This window comes from Humulus lupulus, chromosome 4 (assembly GCF_963169125.1).
Source record: "Humulus lupulus chromosome 4, drHumLupu1.1, whole genome shotgun sequence".
NCBI classification, from domain to species: domain Eukaryota; kingdom Viridiplantae; phylum Streptophyta; class Magnoliopsida; order Rosales; family Cannabaceae; genus Humulus; species Humulus lupulus.
The window spans coordinates 65071551-65084472 of NC_084796.1; the positions used below are offsets into that span (position 1 = coordinate 65071551).

At 32.8% G+C, this 12922-nt stretch overlaps 1 long non-coding RNA gene across 1 annotated transcript; it reads left to right on the forward strand.

Annotated features, from left to right (window-relative positions):
* The first annotated feature begins 1046 nt into the window (after window positions 1-1046).
* LOC133829002 (uncharacterized) lies at window positions 1047-2092 on the forward strand. The gene is made up of 2 exons (XR_009891446.1): window positions 1047-1212; window positions 1312-2092. It is a non-coding gene; the product is annotated as an uncharacterized LOC133829002 (long non-coding RNA).
* The last annotated feature ends 10830 nt before the right edge of the window (window positions 2093-12922 follow it).

A 12922-nucleotide genomic window follows, 5' to 3' on the forward strand; every position in this document is an offset into this window, starting at 1 on the left:
GTATAAATTTCCTTGTCAATTTACTTCAGGAACTTTCATATCTTATTAAAATTATCTATACATATGCATACACACTTTAAAAACTTGCAAGCCTACTGGTACACATTATGTAAAAATCAAAATCTTAGTACTACGTGCATATCATTTTTGTGGATGAGTTACTCAACTTGAGGTAAAATTAAAGTTTCCCAGTATTGAGACAGGTGATTCTGATGACGAATCACTGGTCTGCAATTACTGCAGCTGTAATTTTCATTTTTGTTTCATTTAATGACTTTTAATGAGGTGTAAGATCCTAGGAGATTATTTCCTAGTATGGATTCTGTTATCTTTCCGGAGGATTAATTAGAGAGAGAGACAGAGAGCATGAAAAGTAAAAGGTTGTAAAAGAGAGAAAATCAACACTTTGTCTTTCTTCTTTAAGTGTGTGTGTGTGTGCATTTTTGCTCACTTTTAGCTGCTGTAACTCTATATTTAGCTGTAATCTTTATCATCTATAATGGATTTGCTCGTGAAAAAAATGATGAATGTCATAGTAGAAGCTCTGTGATAGTGTGATTTTAATTTGGATTTGGAACAGTTTTTCTTATCTGCTTTTATTTCCATTGTGAAGGTTGTTTATTGCCGAATTTGTGGTGATCCAAACTCAGTACTTCATTTTGTCTTCATTGAGTTCACTGCTGAAGGTAATTTTGACCTTATAACATCAATACTGGTCTGTCATTGTGAAAGGGTCTTTAGATCGGTTATGAATGCTAGGACATTTCGATCAATTTCATTTTTATATCTGATTAACAGAAGGCGCAAGGGCTGGTTTGAGTCTCGTAGGGACAATGCTTGGATTTTACCATGTTAGAGTACTGCCCTCTAAGACAGCTATTGCACCAGTTAACCCAACATTTTTGCCAATGGTATAGAGCATTGCTGTTATGACTATTGCCTTTTCTTTTAACTCTGGAATGCATCAGTCATTTCCATTTTATAATCTATCAATTGAGTACTATTTTTCATTGCAGACTGACGATGAACGCGAGATGTGTGCAAGAACCATTTATTGTACAAATATTGACAAAAAGGTGATTTTCTTGTAGTCTGTAGTTGAAAATGACCCAGAGCAATTATCTATGGAACTTCTTACACGTTTATTCGGTTTGTCTTGTGTAGGTTGCACAAGCTGATGTTAAACTCTTTTTTGAATCAGTCTGTGGAGAGGTTGGTGCTTTTGCCAACACTTTCTCTTTCTTTTATAATTCTAAAATCCTTGATACCATTTGTGAGGGGCTGCATTTATAAACATATATTCTAATGCAGGTTTATCGCCTAAGGCTGCTTGGGGACTATCATCATTCTACTCGTATTGCCTTTGTTGAGTTTGTAATGGTATCTATCTGTTTCAATATTCCTACATTCAATATTCTGTGTTTGTGTATTATATGCTTTCTTTTCCACCATTTTTAATTGTTATATTTAATGTAGAAATTAGGGAAGGTCTATTGTGACAAGTGAGGTTTTCAGATGACCATGTCATTTTTAGAGAATGTTTTAATTCTTGAGAAGAAGGTTGACAAATAGGATGATTTGTTACTTATTTGAAAATTTTATTTTCCATCCGAAGCCTGTGCATTGTCAAATGGAAACATTAATTAATTTATTCCTTTTATTTTTTTTGGGTGAAAAAGAAACCGTACTACCCATGAAGGTTAGGTTGTGTGGCAGCCCCATAGTTTGCTCCCATGACGTCTGACCGCTGACCATATATGAAGGAAGAAAGTAGCTTGTAGTGACCACGCTGACCATAGGCCCTCATCTCTTGTAATAGATTAATAAATTACCAAGGCTTCTGTCTTTCTTTAGGATCATTTTTTCATCCTTGGCATACGAGAGGAAGCAATAACTATTGATTTTTCATCTCACTTGGATGTGACCTTCCTACCACCTTTTTGGTTTTCACGGAGGCATGATCCTGCATATGTCACTCTAATTGATTGTTGTTTAGTCTTTTGCAAGTCTTAAGCTAGACTGAAGTCTGATAGATAACTTCCTTTTGAATTTTTATTTTTATATATATAATATTTATATAAATTACCAAGCATGACCAATGTCACACAATTTAGTTTTGGCCTGTCTTTTATTACTTTTTTTTATTGTTCATCTGGTTATTATTTATCATTTTTAGAATTGGCAAGGGCGATGTTCTTGATGTATTTTATTATTTTTTTAATGATTTATTTTTATTATTTTTTAATTGTTGATTATTTAATATTTTTGGAGTGCGCAGGGGGGGTGTTCTTGATGATTATGCAAACCTGTGTAAGAATTAGGAACACATTTAAGCTTTCCATTTATTGTGGCCATTGAATTTACTACTTGAGATCCATCTTCCATGATGATGTTTAGAAGCTCAGATAACAAAACATGTATTGTCTAGAGATGCATTAAATCTATTCCCTTTAGTTGATGGGAGTAATACCATGAAAACTCTGTATAGCTTAAATGCATTAAATTGGAAAGGTTCTTTGGCTCAAGTTTCTTCCTGTTCAAGTGTTAACAAGGATATATACTAAATTGACAGATATCTTAATTGAAGAAAGTTGTTTTTTCTTTTCTTAACTAAGTAATATGGTTAGATATGATGATATGATATATAATGGTGTCCTCTCTTGGAAATAATTTCCATAGCATTTTTCTTGAAGTAATTTGTGATGCTAGATAATAACAATAAAATATTTCTTTGATTATTTTGCAGATGTGACAAGGGAAATAGAAAAGGATACTTAATTTTGAACGCTTTGTGTTGGGCAGCTGTAGAATATTTTGTGTTGAAAGTAGTAACATTTCAATATGCTGAATATTTAAGACTACTTGAATACTTAAAGAACATTTTGTTGTTGATGATAGTGTTGAATGTTTTAAACTAATTTGTAGATTGTTAATACAATGTTGAATGTTTTTACTTTTTTGTTATTTGAAAATCAAGTTCATTTGATGATGCTAGTATATATTAGAAAGCTAATTTTAATTATATAAATAAAAAATAAAAAAATAATAGAATAAATTAGTGTTATATAAATGAATATATAATGAGAAATTAAACTTATCTAAATATTAAAATAATACGAAAAATGTGTTATAATATCTGTTACAATAACACTTTTTATAAGTAAAGTATTTTGTTATGCAAATTTCATTATATAACACAAAAAATGTGTTATACTAAAGTGTAGTATAACACAGATTTATAAACATTGAAATTTGTTATATAATCGACTACAATAATATAATTAAACACTTATCTATGTATTAAAATAACAAAGAAAGTGTGTTATCGTTGACAGTATAATAACACATCTATTTAACAATGATAAAGTGTTATGTAAAGTACCCTGACCTACAACAACATAGTCGGTCTTAACATTTCAAAAAGTGTTATGGTATGTTTTGATAACACATTTTTGGTCTTATTAAAAGCATTTTTTCTTGTAGTGTCAAATGAACTCAAACATACCTCATATTCAATAAAAAAAAACTATACTGACATATTAAATACAGAATAATATAAGTAAATAGCATACATATATATTTATATAAGATAAAGTATTTATTTATCAATGAAATGCAAAAAAAAAAAAAAAAACGTGCTATGCCCACAACCCTCTCAGCATGAACCCAGAACCCGCGCCGCCGAGACGCACGTCGTGTCCAAGAACCCCCACATCGCCGCTGTGAGCTGAGGTGCTGGAGCCGAGGAGACTGCCACCGCCTGTCGTGGAGCCTGCGTCCAAGGAAACCCCCTGCTGTGGTACGCGCTCCTGCCATGGAGACCGTTGCTGTCGTGGCTGCCCAACTGCCGCCGCTACCCTATCGCTGTCGCCCCTCTTCTCTCCTGCAGCTGACCCTCTTGTCTCCTCTTCTTTGTGTGTGTGCTGAAAATTTTCTATGTGGAACCTTAACTCTAAAAATCCCCAATTTCGAAAATGTTAAGTGTATTCTTCAAATTTTACTTAAAAGTTTTTAGGACTCACTTTGGGAGTCATTAATACTCTTTTAGGACACCCAAAGTGAGTCCTTAAAAGTCATCACTCTTAAATTTTTTATTCAAGTTTTTTAGGACTCGCATATGTTTTTAGGACTCTCCTTGTGAATCCTAAAATGTGATTTTTAAGAACTCTCAATGAGAGTCTTAAAAACTCCAAAGACATTGTTTAAGACTTACATTTAGGTGCGTGTCCTAAAAAGGTGTCCCATAAAGTGTATTTTGTAGTAGTGTCTTTTCGTAATTTGAACGAACTTCATATCCAAGTTGCTCCCACGTACTCACACCAAGATCTTCCACAACATTCTCTACACCTCAAGAAGTGTGTGGGCACTTAGAGAATAAAGGATAGTTAATTTCTTATTCTACTTGATGTACTCAACACATGAGATCAAGTGAATAGGCCTGAGATTGGTTCTTTATATTTTTCAAGGAGAGACAGAAAAGTATCGTTCTTTTTTTTAGAGTGAATAATAGAGTGTCTTCTTATTTTCTGATAAGTCTAACTTAAATAGAAAATATTTAAATTTAAAAAATAAATCTGTAACCAATTTACAATTTATCTTTTAATGAATTAATAATCTCATTAATGAAAATATCCAAAAACTAACTTTTGAATTTTCCATTAATTAATTAATTAAATAAATAAAATTGAAAAATCTATTCCTGAAAAATGTGTAGTACGTGGACTCTATGTGTTGTGTACCACCCTATATTTTAAGAATATTTGATATTTCCATAATTATTTAATTATTTATTCAAACTACCTTATCAGATAAAAATCCAACAACCTCATAATTAATTCAAATTTGAATTAATTGTCTTTTTAACTAATTATCAAATATAATTAATTATTTGAATAAATATCAATTTTTTAAATTCAAATCTAATTTGAACTTATCAGATTATTATCTCCCACACAAATAAAGATATTTAATTAATTCTACCAATTAATTGAAACAAATTTAAATTAAATAATAATTTCAAAATTAAATATTTAATTTATTATAATTTCGAAAATAAATTTAATTGTTTAATATAATTTCAAAAATTACAAAATTATTAAATATTAATTAATTTTGTTAATTACAACTAATTTGTAATTAATTAATTAATCACTATTATCACATATATTGCATAATTACAACTTAAATGTCTTTCAACCATTTTTCCCTTTATATAACCTCTTGCCTTGAATAGTGTTGATAGAGCCGTTATGGGCACCTATGGACCTATAATTCAAAGCTCCAATAAATTTGGGATTATTTATTAAACTCTTTAATTAAATAATCTTAATTTATTATTCTCATGATTACTCCACTATAAATATGAGACTACACTCTTGTAATTGTAGACATTTCATTTGCTGAGTACTTTATAAAATAAAGCATCCATTGATATAATTATTAGATACAAATTAATCCTCTAATAATGGTTCATAATTAACCGGGAATAAAATTATCGTTTTAGCCTTTTAATTATATCTTGTTTCCTTAAGTACCATTGACTTTACTAGTGAAGGTTAATTCATAACTAAATTATGAATTTTAGCTCAATAACCTTTCAGTCTCAAAAGTCAACCCTTAAGAGAACCATTATTCAATCTCTTATGAGAAGGTATAGATTCCATATAAGTATACTATGTCTTACATTAATGATTTCCCAAAACAAAAGTTTCTAGCATGTTCATTCTGACAAACCCTAACGAGTGAATCAAAGAACTCATATAACATAAATAGGAGTTCATAGTAACTTTAGGATTAAGATCTATTTGTATATGATCATCAGTTGATATATTTTATTAATACTTCAAAATGGTATTTAAATAAGTATTAATAAACATATCTGGTCCAGTTCTATATATTCTCTAATATATAAAGTACCTCTACTAAAGTGTCCTACTACACTAGTAATCCGGATTTAGATCACATGTATTCATAATACTAGTGAACCGTACTTGCAATAATTAATCTAAAGATTCATTAACTTTATTTTACTGCGAACTATTCAACTTCATTTATCTCAAACACAATCCTCTCATACCAATACATGTTTGAGATCACATATATGAACTTAGAAATTTTTCTAATATTTACATAGTATTATCACAGAATAATATAGTCCATAAAATATATGCATAACAAATTCAATTTATTTATTTATTTCTTAAAACAATGTCTACTACATATGCTTTCAGAGCACAATTCCCAACAATCTCCCACTTGCCCTAAAGCAAATGAGGCATCTCTCTCATTCCCATGAATCTTACATGCTCCTTAAAAGATTTCATGGATAAAGTCTTAGTGAAAGGATACGCAATATTATGCTCTGAAGCTATCTTCATAACTGCAACATCTCCTCGATGAACTATCTCTCTTACCAAGTGATACTTCCTCTTGATGTGATTTCCGCTCTTGTGACTACGTGGTTCCTTTGAGTTAGCTACTGCCCCGCTATTATCACAATATAGGACTAGAGGTGTATCCACATCTGGCACTACTTGAGATCGGAATAGAACTTTTTGAGCCACACAGCCTCCACAGGTGCTTCACAAGCTGCTATATACTCAGCTTCCATGATGGAGTCTGCAATGCTGGTTTGTTTAATACTTCGCCAGACTACTGCTCCTCCTCCAAGTGTAAACACTGATCCAGAAGTCAATTTTAAACTATCTCTGTCTGATTGAAAATCACAATCAGTGTAACCAGTGAGGTTCAGGTCTCCACCTGAATATACAAGCATATAATCTCTAGTATTTCTAAGATACTTAAGAATATTCTTCACTGAAATCCAATGACTCAATCCAGGATTGGATTGATAACGGCTGGCTATCCGTACTGCATAACAAATGGCAGGTCCTGTACATAACATGACATACATTAGAGTGCCTACCGCTGAGGCATAGGGATATTGTCTCATATTTTCCTCTTTCTGAGGTGTTTTGGGTCACTGCTCCTTAGAATGGAATACTCCAAATTGGGTTGGCATATCACCCTTTTTGGAGTTTTGCATATTAAAGCGTTCTAGCACCTTATCTATATAAGTTGCTTGAGACAGTGCCAAAGTCTTATTCTGTCTATCTCTATGAATTTGAATGCCCAAAACATACTTGGCTTCTCCCAAATCTTTCATTTTGAATTGTTCAGGTAACCAGTTCTTTACCTTTGATAATGATGTTACGTCATTGCCAATCAGTAATATATCATCAACGTAAAGAACAAGGAATACTACTACACCATCTTTGATTTGTTTATAGACACAAGGTTCGTCAATGTTTTGTTCAAAACCAAACATTTTAATTGTGTCATCAAATCTAAGATTCCAATATCTAGAAGCTTGTTTGAGTCCATAGATGGACCTAAGAAGCTTGCAAACTTTTTTCTCTTGACCTTTTACTTCGAACCCTTCTGGTTGAGACTTGTAAATGGTTTCATCAAGGTAGCCATTCAGAATAGCTGTTTTGACATCCATTTTCCAAATCTCATAATCACTGCATGCAGCAATGGATAAGAGTATACGAATGGATTTTAGCATGGCTACAAGAGAAAAGGTTTCTTCATAATCAACCCCTTTTTTCTGTGTATAGCCTTTCGCTACAAGCCTTGCTTTGAAAGTCTCTATTTTCCCATCCGCTCCTCTTTTCTTCTTGAATATCCACTTGCAATCAATGGGTTTGATATTCTCAGGTGGATCTTCAAGAACCCAGACGAAATTGGAATACATCGATTATATTTCTTGGTTCATGGCGTCTTGCCATTTGTCCTTATCAGAATCATTCATTGCATCTTGAAATGTCAATGGATCATCTTTGTTTGTGTTAGACACAAGCATTTGAACTTCGTGTTCATAGCGTATGAGTTGCTTACTAACCCTCCCACTACGATGAGGCTCTCTACTATTCTGACTAGAACTAGCAGTTTCCTCTTGCCGTTTTTCATTGGTTGTTGCTAGTGACTTTGCAACTTCATTTGAGACCATCTCCTCCAGTACAATCTTACTACGAGGTTTGTGGTTATTAACATAGTCATGTTAAATAAAAGTTGCATTTGTCGATACAAATGTTTTATTTTCTTTTTTACTATAGAAAATTCCACCTCTAGTCTCTTTGGAATATCCCATTCAAACATTCAAATAAATAAATACTAATTAAATAAATAAATGCAAGTCGGGTGTCTTTGGTATTTCTAGAAAAATTACAACACTAACCTAAAGAGATATCTATCTTCAACTTTAGGCATTCACAAGTAGTCTTGATCCATTAAGCCATTTATCCACTTAATTTTGAATTAAAATAACTTTTAATTATCTTAAAAAAAATTTAAGAATAATTAACTTGGGCTTTAATGCCCAATAAGTTATTAGGCCCATTTTTAAATTTGGGCTCAAACAATTAATTCAAAATAAAACAAATTTTAATTATGGGCTACAATTAATTAAGCCCACAATTTAAATGAATAACAATGTGCAAACCCTATGATTAGGGTCGGGGGCACACAAAGGTTCGGCATGGGGCACAGCAGCTGCCAGGTGGGGCAGTGCATGGGCACGAGACAGCAGGTGCAAACCACGCACGGGGCTGGCAGTAGCCCAGGGTTGCGTGCGGGGTCAGCGGCGCAAGGGCGCACACAGGGTCAGCGTGGGGCGAGGTGCACAGAGGCTCACGGCTGGGCTTAGGCTCATGCTTCTGGGCACGGAACCCGAGGCTCAGGCCTTACATAATTTTTTCAATAATTTAATGCAGACAATTAAATTACAAAAAACTCTTATGCCCCATTATAGCTTACATTTTTCATCTAAAAATTTAAGAACAATTCCTAAACCCAAAACACCATATAATTAACGACCCTTAAGAATAAACTTTAAACATACATACAACCATCCTTTCACATATATTACAGTAACATAAGAATGCATATTATGCCCACACAGTAATTAATATATGCAGAGATTAATGACTCCTTTGATACCAATTGTTAGGAATAAGTTTCTTATACGCAGCAGAATGGTGTGGGTTGGCCCAGTGTACAACAAAAATTTTTGCAACATATTTAAACTACCTTTAAATATGTTGATCCATTAATATACATACATTAATCATAAGAAAGAAAAGAATAGAAAACATACCTCTTGATTTCTATCAAGTGTCATTGCTATCTTTTCATAATTTGAACGAACTTCCTATCCAACTACTCCTAGGTACTCACACCAAGATCTTCCACAACTTTCTCTACACCTCAAGAAATGTGTGGGCACTTAGAGAATAAAGGATAGTTAATTTCTGATTCTACTTGATGTACTCAACACATGACATCAAGAGAATAGGCCTGAGATTGGTTCTTTATCTTTTTCAGAGAGAGATAGAAAAGTATCGCTCTTTTTTTTAGAATGAATAATAGAGTGTCTTCTTATTTTCTAATAAGTCTAACTTAAATATAAAATATTTAAATTTAAAAAATAAATATGTAACCAATTTACAATTTATCTTTTAATTAATTAATTATCTCATTAATAAAAATATCCAAAAACTAACTTTTGAATTTTCTATTAATTAATTAAATAAAATTGAAAAATCTATCCCTGAAAAATGTGTAGAACACGCCACACACAGTCCATGGACTGTGTGTGTCGTGTACCATCCTATATTTTAGGGATATTTGATTTTTCCTTAATTATTTAATTATTTATTCAAACTACCTTAACAGATAAAAATCCAACAACCTGTTAATTAATTTAAATTTGAATTAATTATCTTTTTAACTAATTATAAATATAATTAATTATTTGAATAAATATCAATCTTTTAAATTCAAATCTAATTTGAACTTATCATATTATTTTCTCCCACTTAAATAAAGATATTTAATTAATCGTACCAATTCATTAAAACCAATTTAAATTAAATAATAATTTCAAAATTAAATATTTAATTTATTATAATTTTGAAAATAAATTTAATTATTTAATATAATTTCAAAAGTTACATAATAATTAAATATTAATTAATTTTGTTAATTACAACTAATTTGTAATTAATTAATCACTATTATCACATAATTAAATATTTTGCCCGAAGAACAAATTTCTTCTTAAATATGTCTTTCAACCACTTTTCCCTTTATATCAACTCTTGCCTTGAATAATGTTGATAAAGCCGCTATGGGGGCCTATGGACCTATAATTCCAAGCTCCAATAAAATTTGTGATTATTAATTAAACTCTTTAATTAAATAATCTTAGTTTATTAATCTCATGACTACTCCACTATAAATATGAGATTGCACTCTTGTAATTATAGACATCTCATTTACTGAGTACTTTATAACAATAGAGCGTCCATTGATATAATCATTACATACAAATTAACTCTCTAATAGTAGTTTATAATTAACCGGGAATAAAATTATCGTTTTAGCCTTTTAATTATATCGTGTTTCCATAAGTACCATTGACTTTACTAGTGAAGGTTAATTCATAACTAAATTATGAATTTGAGCTCAATAACCTTTCTGTCCCAAAAGTTAACCCTTAAGGGAACCATTATTCAATCTCTTATGAGAAGGTATAGATTCTATATCTGTATAATATGTCCCCAGCCATTTATATTAATGAGTTCCCAAAACAAAAGTTTCTAGCCTGATCATTCTGGCAGACCCTAACAAGTGAATCAAAGAACTCATATAACATAAAAAGGAGTTCATAGTAACTTCAGGATTAAGATCTATTTGTATATGATGGTCAGTTGATATATTTAATTAATACTTCAAAACGGTATTTAACTAAGTATTAATAAACATATCTAGTCCAGTTCTATATATTCTCTAATATATAAAGTACATCCACTAAAGTGTCATACTACACTAGTAATCCAGATCACATGTATTCATAATACTAGTGGACCGTACTTGCAGTAATTAATCTAAAGATTCCTTAACTTTATTTTACTGCGAACTATTCAAGTTCATTTAACTCAAACACAATCCTCCCGTACCAATACGTGTTTGAGATCACATATATGAACTTAGGAATTTTGCTAATATTTACATTATATTATCACAGAATAATATAGTCCGTAAAATATATGCATAACAAATTCAATTTATTTATTTATTTCTTAAAACAATGTCTACTACATATGCTTTCAAGGCATAATTCCCAACAGTAGGCGGGTTAGCTCCTCCGAAGGCACCCTCACCTTCTCCTTGAGTTCTGCCCCCTTGTGATGGGATCGTTGGAGTTCGTAGGATTTCTCCATAATGATATCCCAAATGCATTGGCAGGCCAATGGTGACTAAAATTCATGACATATCGATTGGGCAGTTTGTATCACAAAATGTCAAAAGCGATGACCGGTGGAAAGAGATAACATACCCGAACATAGGTGTATATGTAGGAGGCGATGAGGAATGTCTCGTTGCTATCACCAAATTGAGCAAACCAGCGGGCGGTCAACTCACACATCGTTGACCTGACCCCTGGGGGAGGAGGCCTGTTGCTGCTTCGCCGGCGAGGGAGGTACCACTTCCTCCTGAGGTCGGTGCGATCCTCCTACAACAGAGGAGCTTGGATCCACTCCAAGTCTAGTAGCTGATCAAGCAATGTCTGCCAACCCCATATGTTCTACACAATCAAAACAAATAGTTAGTATTTGAATAATTAAAAGAATAATATATTCCGACAGAAAAAGTAAAGCGACAAGTCGAGAGCACGAGGGCTTCTCGGAAGCCCCACCGCTAGGCGCTTCCAAGTGATGAATTGAGTGTACGAACTCCCTAATGAGCCTTCCCATCTCTTGGGTAGTGTTAGCTCATATTGACAAAACCAGTTGGCCTGGAACGATCCACGTCATCAAAGGGCATGAATTCTCGTAAAGGTAGCTGTCTCCGCGGGTGATGGAGGTAGACATCGATTAAGTCTTGAAAATCTTGAAGCCACTCGTGGTCTAGTGGCGATCAGATGTTAGCCCACACGTGCTCATGACTTACACCATCTCTTACTTATGTAGAATTATAGACAAGTATTGGATATTACCTTGGTCAAGGGATAAACTCTCTATCCCTGTCTGAAGCTTCTCCTCGAGCTCGCAGTATCCCCAAACTTCTTGAGCTACTTGAATAGCTTGAGCATTCTCAAATCGATCCTCGACCAATCGTTGGTTGAATATCTTGATGGCTCGTCCATCAATGTAGGTGATATGGCAGAAAGCCAGTTCACAGGACTTGTTGGAGTTCCTGAAGTTAGTGAAGTCCACGTTGCTCATACGTTGTCCCAACTGGAGAAGGCCCACAACCCTCAACTTCTCCTCTGTTGCAGCGTCTTGGAATTTTACTTAGCTAGATAGTAGTAGTAGTAATAGCAGCAGCAGCAGCAGCAGCAGCAGCAGCAGCAGTAGCAGCAGCAGTAGTAGTAGTAGTAGTAGTAGCTGTAGAATTTTAGTTTTCGTGGATATTGGTCAAAATCGGGATTTAGTTGGAAACTCATAGAAATAGTTATGGATTTTATAAGTTTAGCATATGGTTTAGAAATATTAATTTTATCATGAGGTTTGATTATTGAATATAGTCCTAAGAATATTATTTATTATAACCTAAGGTTTAGTTAGATTAAATAAGAGCGTGACACCTGTCACAAGCATGTTTATTAAGGATTTAAGTATTTTTTATGAATAGTTTAATTAAAAGAAAGATCTAGAAGCTCTAGAACCTTCCATTATCTGTTAGGATCACGTTTTACTCAGTCAAAGTAGTTTTAATCAATTTCAAATTATCTTGAAATGTGCAAAAACATGTTTGGAATATCAGCGTATGCCGATATATCGCAGCTATAAGGGCTGATATATCGCCTATGATTGATACGGAAAATATGTCGGCTTCGCACGAATGAAACCACGAA